Below are 18,855 nucleotides of genomic sequence, written 5' to 3'. Positions count from 1 at the left end.
TTTACCCTTTTTACCGGACTGTACTACAAAAACCTCAGCTCAGTCTTCAGCAGTGAAGACTTGTGTCTTTTTTTTCTTTTTACTATTAAAGTGTCTTTCAGCATGTCTAGCATATTTAAGTAAGGCTTGTAGCCTACTTGTTCGATGATCTATCATATGCTTCGTAATAAAGCTACTGATAGGTGCAATGCAACCTTTTAAAAATGCATTTTTCAGTTGCTGTTTATACGAGGTATCATGTGTCTGATTTTCAGGAATAGCCATACCACTATGGTTATTGAAACATTCCAATAATCTACCATAATACCCATCTACAGTTTCATTCTCTTGTTGGTTAATGCAAGTCCAATCTGCTCTAGGTTTCCATTTTTCAGAAATTCGGTCTGTAAGACCTTTTACTCTGTTGTCTAGTTCTGCGTCACTATGTGGGAGTGGTTTAAGCTCTGCATTATGAGGATTCCAGGTGCCACAAATCATGTGCCAGTCTGGACCCACAATTTGTCTAATTACCTTTTCTACTTCTTCCCCATTCAAGTGGTAACTTAGTCTTATACCTTGTAAATCTTGTAAAAACTTTGTGTAATTAACTTTTGGATGGGGGATTCCCTCTGTAGCTTTCCGAATATCTTCTGGTGTCCATGGTCTGTATACTAGAATAGTTGGGTCCTGCCCTTTCTGTCCTGCCTGAGGATTTGGTACCTCGATTAGTGGACAGATTTTTTTTTCATTTTTTTCTAGTGTGTTTTTCCCTATTTGATACAAGTCTGTGTCCCCAAGTGTTTTACGTGTCGGGGACCTAGTTTCAATAGGATCTCTAACAAATGCTTTTAGTGTTTTTGTGACATCAGGATAACGTGGAGGTGGACCAGCTTGTACTCCTGCTTCATATCCTGAAAAAGGCATCGGAGGGGGCGGGGGAGGAGGAGCCATTGCTATTACTATGTTATTATCCTCTTTATCTAAAAATAACGTTTTAGCATTTTTAGTTTTTTGTTCCCTTCGGTTTACTTCCTCAATCCACCTGTGTGCCTGAGGAATGTCTAATCGTTGTTGTTTTTTTGCCTGACCTTCTGCGTCAGATTTAAGTTGTTTTGAGAGCTTAAATAATGAAATTTTATTTAATTTACCATCGAATCCGTATTTATTAACCCATTTCGTATAATACCTAACATTATCAGCCCGTTGTAATTGCATATATTTTGCGTCTTCAGTTAAGACCAGATCTCGCGATGTTTTAGTGCACTGATTTTCCTTACTAAAAAAAAATGTTACGTAACCCTTTTTACCACATGGTATGTCAGTTCCTTACACAGTTTATCTAGAATAACTGCCTGCCTTATTCTGTTTCCCTGATCTCTGACAAAATATACAGTAATTTCCTTTTGTCCCTGATCTGTATAACAAATCTTTTGACAATAGTATTTACTGCAACCTAGTCCCTGATCTAAAACAGAAAAAAAGGCAAATATCTTCCTACCTGAGCCTCCTGAGTCGACCAGTTCGAGACCGCTCTTCGGCCGCAGATCAGAAAGTGGCCAGCCTCTCAAAACGACAATTCAGTTGGAGGTCTTTTGTATTTTAAGAAGAATCGTTTCGGTAGCTTCTCCTGCGCAGTGTTCGACCACCGGTACACTCTGATCTGTAGCTGTCTGAGGGTTTCCAGTCCGAAGGACCAAACTGTTAAATAAAAATAAAGATAACAACACAGGAGGCTCAGATGCAAAAATTTACTAGTGTACACCAGGAGGCAAAAAACGTACAAGTACAGAATTTTGTCTGACATGATACAGGAAGTACACAATTCTTATAGTTTTTATTTTTTAGTTTGTGCCCACCTTTCTGACGTGGTTAGTCACAGGGCACCTACATCATTATGGTTCACAACATCCTATTCATAAAAATTGCTGATGTTACATATTCTAAAAAAGTTTTCCCTTGGGAATAATATAGCCTTGCAAAGCACCTGGTCAGTTATAATGTCTTTCTGTAAATGTTACTCCTTCAAGGTTTCAGGCCTGCTCAAATACAATAGTTGGTTTAGTCTTGTAATACACTTCTTTGTTCTTCTTGCAACATTCTTCCAACAGCTGCGTTTTATCTTAATAACATTCACAAGGCCAATTGTCCCAGAAAAAGGAGAAAAAAAATTTTCAATGCTTTATACATTTAATTTCCTGACCCAGCAGATAATCATTAGTAAAAAACATAAGCTTGCTGAGCTGGCTACTGCCAGGGTCAGAGTTCAAATACACTGCAGTTCCAAAGCTTCAAGCAATTACATGTAAAATCATTCTTATTGCCATATTATTAATAAAATAAAATGCATTATATACTATTTGCTTTTTAATTAACACTTTATATATGCTCAAATACATATTTTTCTAACATCAATATAGGTCAAAAATACCCATTATGTCTTTTATAAGTAACTTCCATGCAAATTTGATCAAATAAAAACCTAAGGCAGCCTCAACTAATGAACATATCTCTAAGGAGATCACATTCAACTAGGAAATCATGTTCCAAGGAAACCATCCTAGCAGCCCTCACTAACTGTCCCTTCATAACTGCCTTCTTTTGATAGAAGGGATGGCTGCTAGAAAAATGTAAGAATGTGTTTGAATATGTGGGTTTCCTGAATATTATAGTTTTATATCTTTTGTGAGCTCTATCCTTAGAGACACAGACATCCAAAAAGTTAATACTGTCAATGTTATACTGATATGTAAAATCAAGGAAATCAGTTAGTTGTCGAATCTCATTAATAAAAGGCAAAACTGTAGACTCATCCCCTTTCCAGATAAAAAACGTATCATCCTGGTATCTGGTGTACCAGGATGTATATCTTTGGAAAAGGTTGCTTTTAAACAGGAATTCATGTTCCCAGTAGGCTAATGCACAGTTAGCAAAGCTACCACCACAGGGAGCCCCCATAGCTATACCCGACGTTTGTTTATATAACTGACCATTAAACATTATGATATTATTAGAGAGGACTATTTGTAATAATATTTCAATTATATTAATGTCATTATTATCTATCCTTTTATCTGTAAGTAAAGCCCTTACCCAATCTAAGCCAAGCTCTTGGGGGATGACGGTATATAAATCCTTTATGTCCACTGTTAAAAAATTATAATCAGCGTTAAATTCAAGATTATTAATGCCATCCAAAAACCCCCATGTGTCTGGACAAATTTGTTTCTCCCTTTTGATTATTGGTTTAAGTTTACTGTGCACATATTTAGCACAAGCATATGTGATTGATTCCCTCCCATCCACTATTGGTCTTAAAGGTGGGTTATGGATACTCTTGTGTATTTTCGGGGAACCAAAAATCATAAGTATACGTGGTGCTAACATTGTCAAGTAATGCAAGGTATCCAAACTAATGCTTCCTTCAAGAAATAAATCATTAATAGTATCACGTATTTTCTTATATGCAATATTTAACTTATTAATGCTAGAATCACAATAATGATCGCATTCTAACACTTTTAACATTCTCTGTTGACATTCATTCTCATACATGCATATTAGGCGACCACCCTTGTCGGGCTTCATTATTCTAATGCCCTGCATTTTCAAAAAAGCTATAAACTTGTATTCATTAGATATCATGTTAGATTGCATATTTTTCATATTATGGCCCAATAACCCCATGCGTAGATCCATTTCACAAATGTGTTCAAATAACCCCAAAGTTGGATGTAAAGATGGATTAAATAAACTAGAGACTCTTAAGTCACTAGTTAAAGCAGGAGTATTACCTATAAGGACAGTAAGGTTAAGTTTACAGACAAAAGTTTTCAAATCTAAAATCGTTTTTGCCAAGTCCGCTTTTTTGTCAGGGACAAAGGATAATCCCTTCAACAAAAAATCAATAAACTGAATACTCACATCTAGATTAGTGTAATTAAAAACTTTAAAGTCACCTTTACTGCTAATCAAGATAGAAGGGTAGGCTAGAGTCACAGAACTAGGGAAGTTTTGATCTACCTCCTCCGACGGTTCTGCTTCCTTCGTTGTTGCTGCCCCTGTCCCTTGGCATATTGTTGTTGTCTAGGTCAATTCGAATGAGCTCCTTGAAACCCTGGTCCTTGTTTTCATTATGGTTATTGGCTGGTAGTTGTTGTGCACCTCCACCATTTTTTGTCCTTTCACTCCACCTCAGTTGCTGGGGTTGTGCAATGACATTACTTCCCCCATCGCCATCATCCTCATCACCTAACAATTGGTCGCAGTTAACTCTTTCATCCCCTATGGAAATAATCAGTTGTGGAGGGAGGGGATAGGCAATTCCTTGTTCATAAGCACGAACATCCCTGTCAAACTTTTTCTTCTTGGTGTCTATGGCACGTTTTATTACAGAGTTAATAGATGAAAAAATGTGGCCATAGTCATATCTATACCTATTAAAGTCTACATCCGCAGTAATATCCCTTTCCAAGGTTTCCAATTCACTTTTAAGTGAATTGATTTGTGCTTCATAATATTTAATCAGGGAACCTAGGAATTCAAACCCCTGTCTGTCAAACAGATTTAAAAGTTCATGATGAAACGTGGATTTGGGAATAAGCCCCATAGGATAACGCCATTGCCGGAGCCCTTTCGGCATGATGCCCTTATTAATACATTCCTGTAGATAGCTAATTTCCAACTGGAGCTTACGGTATCTGAGTAGTTTTTTATCAAATGTGTTTAGGTTCAAAATAATTATTGGATCACAACCGGCATGAGGGCTGTTCGTATTGCTAATGCCAGTATTCAAACCGGCAAAAAAAGCCGGTGTTTTTAGATTATCGGCCATAGCAGGTATAGTTGTAGATTGGAGATGTTCTGGAGAATTATTATTAGTATTTGGCCTGTTATTAAGCATATTCAGGCCATTATTAGAGCCATGAATAGAACCAAGAGTGTGGTGCCCAGAATTAACTAAGGAACTATTCGAGACTTCCGCATAGGTCTGCACTTGGCCACTGGGACAAAGTTGATTAGATGAAGTAGTGGATGAACCACAAACGTCATTTTTCTCTTCTATACTTTTGGACAAAGTATCAACTCTGTTTATTAATTGCTGAACAAGCAGAATCTAATTACCAATGGCATTCGCCTCATTATTACTTCCAGAAACACGAGTGTCTTCTTGCGTAAATAGTAGCTGGGAGGTAGACACAGCTTCACTCGCCATAGCAAACTTCAACACAGCACAAGAACGATAAACTAGTAAAACACAGAAAAAATGAAGTAGCTGGAGAACTTTCCAACAAGACAATTTATTGTTAGCGCTTTCGTTTAGACAAATTTCCAAACTTCTTCAGATAACTTATCCCAAAATGCAAGAGTGTTAAATAGGGATACTTGTGCCCACATTTCTCCTGGGCTTAATGACTATGCTTCCATCATGTGTATTTTGAAGCTAAAAGCACTAAATAGGTAAGACTTAATTATGTATTCTATTTGGTTACCACTACTAAAACCCAACAGTTTCAGTATATATTTTCATTTTATTTGTATTTTCTAAATTTGAACTGTATTTAAATTTGACTATGACTTTTTTGTATGTGTTTATGGTTCTAATGTATTTTTATGTATATCTTTATATATATTTTTTGATCTAGAGTATTTTTAAATATGATACTATATGGTTTTGAGATTTTAAATTTTGTATCTACAATTTTAGGTACATATAACTTTAAGGACTTAATTCACTGAACAATCAAAATTTAATTGGTATCCCTATTTAACACTCTTGCATTTTGGGATACGTTGCCTGAAGAAGTTTGGAAATTTGTCTAAATGAAAGCGCTAACAATAAATTGTCTTGTTGGAAGGTTCTCCAGCTACTTCATTTATTCTGTGTTTTACTAGTTTATCGTTCTTGTGCTGTGTCAAAGGGAGGCTGAGTCAAATCTGCAATACACATATAAGGTCCCATGGTGGAGAACGATCTTTAATTGGGGGTTAAAGCAAAAAAATTTCCTTCAAGGAAGGCTTTGTATAACTTAGAAGAACCTAGGGGAAAAACAAAATCTCCATTGTGATAACTGGAAATCGTTGCTAGCTGAACTTTGATAGTGGAAAAAATAGCTCCTTCTTGAAAAACTGAAGCAAAAAAATGTAAAAATCCATGGATAAGTGCAGTAAAGGGATCCAGTTTTCTCTGATAAGCCTAATAAGAAAATCTCTTCCATTTGCTTTTATATATTTTTCTAGTGGAAGCTTTTGCTAGGATAACAAAATGTGGTGAACTGCGGAAGAAAGCCTGGGCTGCCTAGCCATCGTTGGAATTGGAGAAACCATGTGGTCAGTCTGAGTCCTTGAAGATCTGGGTGAGCCATCCCTGTGGGGTGTGTGATCAGATTTGAAGACGGATCCACTGTCCCAGGAGGACATAGGAGATGAGACCAAAGGAAGGGAAACCACACTTGATGAGGCCAGAATGGGGCAATGAGGATAAGTGTGCCCTTCAACTGGAATGCTTTCTGAAGACATTTGGGGATAAGGCACAAGGGGTGATAAGCATAAACAAGACCTGAGGGTTAAATGTGGACTAGAGCACCTTTTTGTGACTCCTCCTGAAGGGGATTAGGGCAAAGAACCTGATGCACTTGTTGCTGAGGGGAGAGGCAAAAAAACTGCAGTAAGTGTGACCCCATCAACAGAAGGTTTTCTCCACCACAGCTTGATTGACAGACCACTCGTGACTCATGAGGCATCAGAATCATCCTGCTGAGTTTGTCAGCGAACACATTGGATTTTGGATTGTCAAAGTATGTGCATTGCTTGAAGAAAGTGGTTGGAGGAGATTGCCCACTGCCACACTCTCATTGCTTTTCAACAAAGGGGGTAGGACTGGATTCCCCCTTGTTTGTTGATGTAATTATCCATAGAGGGAGAGAGTTCTGAAAAGTCTGCAATGCTAGAAGGACTGCCCTCATCTCTAGGACATTGATATGCTAATCGGACTCTTCCAGGAACCACATACCTTGGATAGTCCATTCCAAGAAATGTTCTCCTCACCCTAACTGGGAGACGTCCATGGTCACCGTGGTACTGGGAGTGGGAAAAAACAGGGGTGACCCTGACAAACTTCACTGGACTTTATCCACCAAAGCAGGGATTCCCTGCAAACCTGGGAAAGTTTTATAGGCTGGAGCCTGTTGAAGAATTGACCATTGAACTGTCCAATGAAGAACCAACATGTGGAAATGAGCAGTTTGTAGTAAAATAATAGCCACGGCTATTGATTCTAAGGCCTGAAGAACCAGTTTTGCTGGGGGAGAAGGGTTTGTAAGTATCTTTTGACATGTAGGCTTAAGGACTGTAGTCTGTTTTGTGGGAGAAAAGACAACTGACTGATGGTATCCAGGTGAGCTCCTATAAACTCCAAGACTTGAACTGGTTGTTGATGGGACTTGGCATAATTGACTGTGATCCCTAGAGACTGACATAATTATAGTACATAGTTCCTGGCCTTTGTGGGGAAATGCATGGTTGGGGGTGGTGAGGAGCCAATCATCTAAACAAGGAAAAACTCTAGTCCAAGCAGTCAGAGATACTGCTACCACTGCTGTGCATTTGGTGAACACCCTGCTGGCTGTGGTGAGACCAAAGGGCAGGACTCTGAGTTGGTAATGACTGGTCCCCAATCCAAACAGCAGATATCTCTGGGAGCATTTGTTCATTTTGATGTGATAGTATACATCCTGGAGATCTATGGAACACATCCAGTCATCTTTCTGTAGAATAGGTAGAATGGACTGAACTGTGACAATCCGGAACTTGGAGTTCTTTACAAACTGATTTAGATCGATGAGATACAGAATGGGCCTCAGATCTACTGTTTCTTTGGCATTAAAAAGAACCTTGTGTAAGTTCTGAATCCTCTCTGGTCTGGTAAGACCTCTTGAATGACTCTTTTGTATAGTAGCTTTTGAATTTCTAGGGTTGCTAACTCCTTCAGACTGGGTGTAGTATCAGGGAGATTTTTCCATTTGGATGGTGGGATTTACAGAAAGAGAATGAAATATCCTCTGAATATAATATTTTGCACCCAAGTGCCTTTTGTGATTGATGCCCTGGCTTTCAGGTGCAGAGACAAGTGCACCCCAACTGCCTCCAGAGAAGAGCAGTCAGGCAACCTTTCAAGAGCACTGACAGGGTCTATCAGAAAAAGAATCTTGAAACCCTTGGTTCTCTGGGCCTCCTCTGTTGTGAAGGGGTGTCTTCCAGTGGAACTCCCCTCCACCTCTAGGAGATGTTTCCCCTCATGAGTCCTAAAAATTTCCTTGTGGCTTTCAGAACCACATCTTTTTACCACTGTGCTGATTCCTAGAAAAGGATTTCTGTGGGGTAGAAAAATAGATTCCCATGTCAGAAAAGGCCTTTCCATCTTGCTCACTACAGGAGAGTGTTTCTTTTACTATGGGGTCAAACAGAGAAGATTCTTTAAAAGGAGCACTGATGAAAGAAGACTTAAAAGGCTCCACAAAGTCACACAAATGCATCCAGGTATGTCTCCTGATGGTTATGCCTGAACCCGACACCCGTAAGGAACCTTCTACTGCATGATGAATTAACATCAAGGAAGCATTGGAAACCAATTGGAGGTGGCCAGCTGCAAAGGAAAATGTTTAAGTTCCTCTGCCAACATGGACCATGAAATAGATTGAGAGAGTTCCTTTATCAGAGCCTCTGCAATCTGGTAAAGTGTGCCAGGTAGTTAAGTGACTGTAAAGCAAAGGTCACTAAGGCATAAACGCACTTTTAAAACCTGTTCTTTGCCCTGGACTCTGTATTAGGCAGATGAAAAGAAGAGCTTTGTTCAGCTAGCTAATTTTTTAGTGTCTGCCACCATAACCATGACATCTGTGGGGACTCCCTTACTCTAGTCAAGTAAACTAAACAAAAGAGACCTGGCGAGCAAATCTGGTACAACCACAGTTACTAAATAAAACAAAAAGAGATGAACCACGGGAAAGATATATATGTAAACTGTTTATTTCACTAGTAAAACTTTTGTAGTAAAAAGCTGCTTCATCAGGCATAAAAAGAAACAGATAAAAAGAAGTTATGTCTTGCCATAACATTCAGTCTGAGTTGTCCATCTTCATCTGTCTTCACCTGTGGGTTCGGTTTCGATCCTTCAGAACTGACTCAACCATTTCTATAGCTCGTGGACTCCAAAAACTCTCGCGTGCATCCCTTACCCATAATGCATAGGATAGATTACCTCAGATTGAGTTTGCTGATTATAGAATAAAAGACATAAAAAGGTAAAGAAAGAGACCATATCTGGATCATAATAATATTCCAAAAGGAACTCACGTGGGAAAGTCCGTTCTTCCAGGAAATCTGGTAAGGGGAAGGAAGGAGGGAATAGGTGATGACAGATGAAGATGGACAACTCAGATGGAATGTTATGGTAAGGTGTAACTTCCTTATCTGAATTTGTCAATCTTCATCCTGTCATCACCTGTGAGACAGAGTCCCCAGCTACTTAGAACCCTGGGTGGACTCAAGGAAGGATATCCCTGAGCACCACTGAACCAAATGATGCTTTTCCTCTAGAGACCAGATCTAACTTGTAATGACTAGCAAAGGTATGGGAGATGTCCAAGCTGCAGCTGCACAGATGTCATCCATGGAAGTTCTTGTTTGAAAGACCACAGAAATAGCTATAGCTCTAGTTGAATGTGCTTTTGACGGTAAAGGTAAGGAGATACCTCCCCTCTTATAAACAAAGAAAATACAATCTGAAATCTACTTAACTAGAGTTACTTTGTTTACTAGTTGTTCCAATTTTCTATGTGAAAAAGAAACAAACAGCTGGTCAGATTTCCTGATGTCTTTGGTCCTGTCAAGGTATAATCTTAGTTGTCTGTGAACATCTAATAGATATAATCTATACTCTCCCTTGTTAGAATAATTTGGGAAGAACATATGAAGATTAATGCATTGATTAAGATTGGTTTTCAACACAACTTTAGGTAAAAAGAATGGGTTGGTCCTGAGAGAAACTCTATCCTTGTGAAAAATCAAGTATGGTGGTCTAGACAAAAGTGCATGACTTTCCAAAATTCTTCTAGCTGAGGTAATGGCTACTAAGAAGATAGTTTTCCAGGACAGAAACTTCAGATTACATCTAGATGCCAGCTCAAAAGGGGTTTTTGTCAAGGCCTGTAGCATTAAAGTAAGGTCCCAAGGAGGAGTAGAGTCCCTGTAAGGAAGCTTTAAGAGAAGAGCACCTCTTAAAAAGGCTTTGCAAAGTCAATGTGAGGCCTTGGATGATCCATGGAAACCATTGTGAAAATTGGAGATGGCTGCCAATTGAACTTTAATTGTAGAGGTGGAAGAGCCATCACTGAAAATAGAGACTAGGAAGTGAAGAATTTCTTGGATTGGTGCTGAAAAGGGATCAAAGTCTTGTAAGGAGGCCCAGTGAACAAATCTCTTCCATTTACTTGCTTAAAGTTTGCGAGTAGATAGTTTATGAGATGCCAAAAGTATGTGTTTAACTGGGAAAGACAGCATATCATGCCTAGCCTCTAACAGAATTAGAAAAACCAAGCTGTCAGCTTCAGACTTGTAATGGCTGGGTGACTGATGCTCGTCGGGTGTAACAGGATGTCCAGAGTTGGATCCAGAATCTATGGTGCTTGCACCAGATGAGGCCGTAGAAAGGGGAACCAAATCTGCTGAGGCCAAAAGGAAGCAATGGGGATGACTTTGCTCTTCAATTTGGCTTCTTTCTGTAGAAATTTGGGAATTAGTGGGGCCAGAGGAAAAGCTTAAGGGAGACCAGGGGCCCAATTGTGGAGAAGAGAGTCCCTCGGTAATTCCCCCTATGGGGGATGAGGGCAAAATAGCTACTGCATTTGTTGTTCAGAGGAGAGGCAAAAAGGTCACAGCAAGGCCAGACCCATAATTGGAAAATCCTTTCCGACACTTTTGAGTTGAGGGACCACTTGTGAGGTAGAAGGATGCACCTGCTCAATCTGTCTGCTATTACATTGGACTTCTCCAGAATATGCTTTGTGATCAGAAAACAGTTGGATGAGATTGCCCACTGTCAGACTGTCAAAGGAAAAAACTTCAAAGACCAATACATGTAAGGTTCAGTTAAGGCACTTTAATTTATTTGCAGCAAGGAGACAAAAACATGCAAATACAAGGATTTGTCTAACTACTAACAGGAAGTATGTTCATTCTTATACTATTTTACTAGACATGGCCTTCTAAGCTGACGTAATCAAGCACAACTTTTAGCATTGTTCTACAGCAGATGCTACTTCAGATTTTCTGCTGACATGACCAGATTTGTGAGAAACTTTTCAGAAAAACAACCTGGTCTTGGTGACCATTAATCTGTTTACAAGCGTCTATTGTGCAGTGTTACTTTTCAAGGTGCTTTTCTAATACAGATACAAGCAAACGCTGATTGCAGTTCATATTTTTAAGCAGGCTTTGTATTAATTATCTGTAACTTCTACAGCTGTGTATTTTCTCATGGCACAGCGGAACTTCTTGTCTAAGTTTCATACAAGTAGTATTGTTCTATTTATTATTTTCCTAACGCAAGCAGAAATCACCTGCTTCTCAGTAAATTTCCAAGGCACAAGCAAGACTTTAGCTAACAGTACAAGGTCAGAAAGCAACTGCAGTTTGTACAGATTTATGCAGTATGAAATAGAATAAATGTGTTAATTCTTTTCAAGGTTCTAAATGCACTAAGCATATTGCTAATACACACATTAATACATATTTTTCTAACACAGACTCTGAGGGCTTCGGACATAAGGGGTAAGATTTGGTTCCCTCTGTTTGTTGATGTACCATACCACTGATGTATTGTCTGTCTGAACCGCAATTGTCCTTGGAGGTAGAGAGTCTTGGAATGCTCACAATGCCAGTATCACAGCTCTCATCTCTAGAACCCTTATGTGCAGGTTGGCCTCTGATAGGGACCAAGTGCCTTGGACTGTCTTTTCCTGGAAATGCCCCCCACCCAAGCTGGGAAGCATCTGTGGTCACTGTGTCCTTGGGCTGAGGAGGAATGAACGGGTGTGTTTGTTGAACTTGACTTGAATGAATCCACCATAGAAGGTCCCTTCTGCATGTGTTGGTGATCAAAATTGGCATTAAGAGATGATGAAGGATTGACCATTGTACTGCAAGTAACCATTGCAATATTCTCATTTGAAACCTGGCTAGAGGGACAAGAGTTATGGCTTCTGCCATTGATCTTAATGCTTGAAGCACTACACATTAGGGACTCTGTTTCTTTGTAGCAGAGCCTGAACTTGAGCATGGATAGTTTCCAACTGAGATGGAGGTAGTGAGGCACTGGAGGTTCTCATGTCTAACAATGCTCCTATAAATGCTAGATTTTGTGTAGGTTCCAGCAAGGATTTGTTGAAGTTGATTGTGATGCCTAGAAGTTCGCATAACTGTAGAACCTTTTGTTTTGCTGCTAGTAGTAGTCGCCTGTTAGTAGCAGAAATTAGTCAGTCATCTACGTATGGAAATGCCCAGAGTCCTTGCAGTCTTAAGTAAGCTTTTACTACAGCCATGCATTTGGTGAACACCCTGGGGGGTGTAGTGAGACCAAAGGGCTGGACACTGAATTGGCAATGACTGGCTCCCAACTGGAAGTGAAGGAATGTTCTGAATCATCTGTCCATTTTTATGTGGTAGTATGCATCCTGAAGATCTATAGAATACATCCAGTCATCCTTTCCTAAAAACAGAAAAATGGACTGAACCATGACCATCCAGAATTTGGTTTTTCATACAGATTTGTTCAGTTCACTGAGATTCAAAATTGGTCTCCAGTCCCATCTCTTTTGGCACTAAAAAGAATTTTGAGTAAAATCCAGATCCTGTTTTGTCTTGTGAGACTTCTTGGATGATTTTTTTCTAGCAGGTTTTGAATTTGAATAGTTGCCTGTTCCCTCTGACTGGGTAGAACATCAGGGAATCTTGTTGAACAGGGAGGATAAAGGGAAAATGGAAATGATTCTCTGCACCCAAGTATCAGAGGTGATTTCTTGCCAGACTTTTAGGTGCAGGGATAAGTGACCCCTGATTGCCTCCAGAGGTGGATAATCAGGCCTCCATTTAGGAGTGCTGGAAGGGTTTCCTGAAGAAGGAATCCCAAGAACCCTGATGTTGTGGGCCACCTCTGCCATGAGGCCGGCATCTTCCATTATTGTTCCCTCTCTGCTTCTAGGGGAACTTTCACCAGGCATAGTTTGGAAAGACCCTTGAGACTTCCTGAACCACATTTTACCCATTCCTCATTGGTTCCTAGAAAAGGGCCTCTGAGGAGTGGAAAAACATACTCCTGGAGCAAAAAGGGTTTCCCATCCTTCGCACACCTGGTTAAAGTGTCTCTAACAGTTGGATCAAAAAGGGAATAGCCGTCAAAGGGTGCATTGACAAATTAAGACTTGAAGGGCTCCACAGAATCGCACAAGTGCATCCAGGCATGCCTTCTTAAGGAAATGCCTGAACCTGCTGCTCTTGTAATTCCTTCAGCAACATAAGAAATGAATCTCATGGGTGAATTGGAAAAGGGATGTCAGGGTTGCTAACTGAGAGGTGACTGAATCCCTCTTCAGAAATAACTCCTGAGAGAGGATCTGACAGCTCCTTGATCAGATCTCTCTGCAATCTTGTAAAATATGCCAGGTAGTTCAAAGATGTAGGGCAGAGGTTGATGAAGCATAAACTCACTTTTTAAATCTATCCATCACCTGAGACCCCTTGTTTGGGGGGGGTGGATAAAGGAACTTTCTTCTGCTAGTTTCTTCTTAGTGGCCACCACTACCATCATGGCATCTACAGGTATTCCCTTAGTCCAATAAGGCTTGTCTTCTGGGGCTGTAATGATTTTATCTGGTCTCTTGAGAATTGGCTTGGTGGCATCGATAGCCTTCCACACCCATCAAGAGATCAATTTGATGAGCTTGTCAGAGGGTGGAGACACCCAGGAATTAGATGGGTAGGTACAGAAAGCCTGCAGGTACACATATTCTTCCATCAAAGTGTTGAGGGACTTCCAACTACCTCTTGGTTTAAGTATTTCCAAGATGTCTCCACATGAGACATGATCAGGAGGTGATCTGGGAAACCCTTTGCCTTCATGGAAATCTGTGTCTTCTGTGAAGGACTCTTCTAGAGAGTCCAGGTGCTTCCTCTTGCATGATTTCTTTTGAGAGATCACCTCAGGAGGAACATCTGGGGAGGTTTCAGGAGAAGAAGGAGTACCCCACTGGGTAGCCTGAGGTTGAAGTACCCCCTTTCCTTGTGAAGGAGTTGGTTGAGCCTCCAGACCCGAGGTGGCCAGAGGCAGAGGCTCCAAGGAGGAAGGAACTACCCTTGTACAGGAAGTAGCCAATGCCCTCTTCATGGCCTCAAAAGCTGACCCACCAGAAGAGAAAGGGTGCTCAGGAGCCAAAAAGGAAGGCCTTGGCTCAGAACTCCCCTGTCCTGATGAAGTCCTCATCAAGACCAAAGATGGATCTGAGCCTGTCCGTGCCAGCTCACTGAGGGACCGTGACCACTCTGAAAACCCAGGATCAGACTCAAATGACTTGGAACCAACTGCCAGGCTCCAGCCCTGAGAGGACTCTGGTTCCGACACAACCGGAGTGTTCAGGGCAATTGTCTGTTCCAATGAAAAAGAAACATTCAGAACCAACATGGTCGGTTCCAGGAAGCTTGGAACCCAAGACTCTAAAGTACCTGTGGAGATTAGAGGAGGAGGGTTAGCGGGGGAAATGGAGGGCATCGGTGCCTGAGCTGATGGGGTAACTTGGGCTCAAAGAATATTCATCACCAACCTCTCCACGTTGACTTCAGTGAGACTCCTGGAAGAATGGACTGAGACCACCAAGGGGGACTTTGGTATCTCTAATAAGGAGGACTGTGGTTTGTCTGCAAAAGGATCCAGTGTAGGGGAATATTGTGTCCTTGGCAAGGAAGTGATTGGTATAGCAAGTTGTTCTGGAGCTGACAAAGGAGTCAGAACTGATAGCATAACAGACAGTTCCAAGGGATCTTTGGGGTTGAAGCTTTGGACACCTGCTCTGGTGTCCTTTGCTTTTTAGAGTTCAGTACCAAGAAAACACTCATAACTGAGGAAGGTCACTTCTTCACCTCTGAGGCTTTAGAAGAGGAAGAAGAAGAAGATGTACATCCAGATTTATGTTTTGAGATGTCCTGAGAACCACACACACACACACACACACACACACACACACACACACACACACACACACACACACACACACACACACAGGAAACAGTGTATGAGAAGAGAAAAATGGAAAAGGAGAGAAAGATTTAGACTTTTTTTTTTAAATACCAACAATGGTAATTTAAGACTTACCAAGTGGTAAGAGGGAGGGGTAAGGGATACCAGCAATGATATTAGGGAGTTACCTTATGGTATTTAGGGAGAAGAAAGAGAGAGAGGGATTGTGATAGAGATAAGGAAATGCTTTTTTGAAAGGACAGAAAGAGATTTAAAGTAAAATATCTCTAAAGCTAAAAGCGGCAAACAAGATCTGAGGTAATCTACCCTGTGCATTATGGGTAAGGGATGTGCTCGAGGGTTTTTGGAGTGCACAAGCTATAGAAATGACTGAGACAGTTACGAAGGATTGGAACCAAACCCACGGGTGATGACAGGATGAATATTGACAACTTCAGATCCCAAGTTAACATGCACTTCTATATGTACATATGCACACTACCATTTGATGGAAGCTAATAAGGCAATCATTTTATTAAAAAAATCAATCAATTAACTGCGTAAAAGAAAATACTAAAACCATACTTGAATATTATATATAACTATTATAAAATCATTTAATATAATAATTTAATGCAATTTTGAAGAAACGTTAACTGTGGTTTCAGTGTAAAGATCTCATTAAGACCCGGTGGATGAAAGGATCTAAACCATAAAATCCATTTATTTAGTCATATTAATTCTGTCACCCCCTCTCTAAGTTATGTAGGAATATTCTCTAGTATCAAAAACTTAAAACTATGAGTAGTATCTGTGTCACATATATGTCTATATAATGAATTAGTTTCTATGTTTCTTCTTATGTCAGACAAATAACTACAGATTCGGTCTTTTAACCTTTGGTTCATTTTTCCTACATAGAAAGAAGGACACTTGGTACATCTGGCCATATATATGAAGTAATTAGTGTTACAATTCCCATGTGCTTGTATATAAAAGATATTATTTTTCATTAGATGAATAAGTGTTTTCTCTGCATAAACAAACTTAGAAAATACACAGTTATTGCATTTATGAGTACCATTTCTATTTATGTTCTGATACTTTCTTTTTTATCTGTTCTTTATAGCATAATCTGTTTTTCAGTGCTGTGCATCTTTTATAAGTAAATGCTGAATTATTTGCACTAATATCTTTTAATTCAGGCACTGGTGCATGGATCATGCCATCCCGAACAGAACCAAGACGCTATCCTCCAAAAAAAGGAAGCCAATCTGGTGGTCCCCTGCCATAAAAAAAACTCTACAACAGAAGGAAGAAGCTGTTGCAAAAAAGACTAAAATCCCATGATTGCAGGAACTCCCATTTCAGCCTCAGCAAGAAGCTGAGATCCCTTATAAAATCCTCCAAAGCTAGTTACGAAAATAAAATTGCCACTGACTCTAAAGAAAACCACAAAGCATTCTACAGCTATGTCAAGAATCTCAGTGGCTCAGATCTGCTCTGAGCTACAGCTCAATGGCACTAGATATTAAGAAACAACTGATATTGCCAACATCCTGGCTGATAGATTCAGTGCAAACTTTACCCCCCCCCCCCTCACCCCACAAAGAGCCCATCTCTATACCAGAAGAATGCAAAGCCCCTGTAATCATGAACACACAAGTAAAGACTGCACTCTCCAAAGCCAAGAACACAGCATCCATGAGACTAGACAACATCCCAGGCTGTGTCCTGCATGAACTACAGAATGAACTGGCACCCTACCTAAGTACCATGTTCAATCATAGCCTCACTTCAGGCTTTGTGCTTACTGAATGGCACACAGTGACAGTTATCCCACTCCACAAAGGGGGTGCCACCACAGACCCCGGGAACTACCACCCCATTAGTCTGACAAGCCTGGTCTGCAAGGCCATGGAATGTATCATCATGGAGCTTATAAACAAAAACATAGGTAACCTCTAAACTCTGGACCCCACTCAGTTTGGGTTTGTAAAAGATAGATCATGTCTCCTAAACTTGACTGACTTTTTTGAAGCAGTCACCAAAGTCGTGGACAAAGGTAAGATGGTCACACAGCCTATCTTGACCTCGCCAAGGCTTTCAATACCATCCCCCACTCTGGAATTATAGATAAACTCACTAGACTGGGCATAAATCTCTATGTCACAAGATGGGTGGCCAACTGGCTCACTGACAGAACCCGCACAGTGAAAGTACCCAACTCCAAATCTGACTTCAGACCTATGACAAGTGCAGTACCACAGGGTTCAGTCCTGGGTCTTCTCCTGTTTGGTATTTACGTCCAGGTTAGTACAGCAGGTCTTTGGCTAATGAAGTTCACAGATGACTGCAAACTAGGAGCCATAATAGAATCGCCTAATGATGTGGACATTCTACAAAGGGACCTCACTGAGACTGATGCTTGGTGTCAAAGTCATGGCCTCAAGCTCAATGCCAAGAAGTGCATTGACATCCCCTTTGGGAAGAACACTGTACCTATGAATTAGCACATAGGCGGTAGCCTACTAAACACCAAAAGTGTGATAAGAGACTTTGGGACATAGGTGGACAGTAGCCTCTCCTTTGATAATCATATCACCACAGTGGTCAGGAAATCCTTCTATGTGGCACACCTCATCACAAATGGGTTCTCCTCCAGAAAAAAAGAGGTCATTGTTCTTCTATACTCATGCCTCATCAGACCCAGTATAGAGTACAATGCCCCGTTTGGCATGTACCTCACAAGACACCGACAACAACTAGAAAGGCCACAGAAATATCTCACTAAAAGGATTACCAGCCTCAAACATATGCCATATACAGACAGTCTCAAAAAACTCCAGCTCTACTTCATTGCATATCGCCTACTCAGAGGTGACCTCTGCCTAACATACAAAGCCATGTCAAACCCAGATCTGTTGGACATGCTATACTTAAAGAAATCCCAATCACTCTGAGCCACATGCTCCAGGGACCTAAACCTTGTCACCACGATAAACAGAACATGCTGGAGCAATAGATTCCTGTTCCGGAGACTCCCCATGCTCTGGAACAAACTACCCATTCATGTCAAACAAATCTTCTCACTGGCCCTCTTTAAGAAAAATCTTGACAATTAGATGGGAAATAGGAAATTCATACCGGGGATCACTTCTGTGGCTCTGCTCGACAGGGGTACAGGAAAATAAATTCTTGGGTGGCAAAAGCCAGGGAACTTTTAGGCTAGGCTTATATAGGCCCTAGGGCCGATAGCCTAGTACCCACCTATGAACCTATGAACCTATAATGACCAGCACTTTCTAACTATATGTTTAACATTACTTTTGTTCTGATCATAGGTCAAAACAAACCTGTGACAACCACAGATGGTGCAGTGGTGCAGCTGTAGTGTTGTTGCCTCACAGCAAGAGGTTCTCCAGTTCAATTCTTGGCTGGGGTGCCTTCTGTGCAGAGTCTGATCATCCTCCCTGTGTTCGTGTGGGTTTGCTCCAGGTACTCCGGTTTCCTCCCATGTTGCAAAGACATGCATCTGGAGTGTTTATCTCCAGGCTTCTGCTGAAAATTTGTTTTGTTCCAAGTCGGACTTT

Source organism: Protopterus annectens, chromosome 11.part0 (genome assembly GCF_019279795.1).
Source record: "Protopterus annectens isolate FY-2018-M chromosome 11.part0, PAN1.0, whole genome shotgun sequence".
NCBI classification, from domain to species: Eukaryota; Metazoa; Chordata; order Ceratodontiformes; family Protopteridae; genus Protopterus; species Protopterus annectens.
This window is presented reverse-complemented; position numbering follows the sequence as displayed.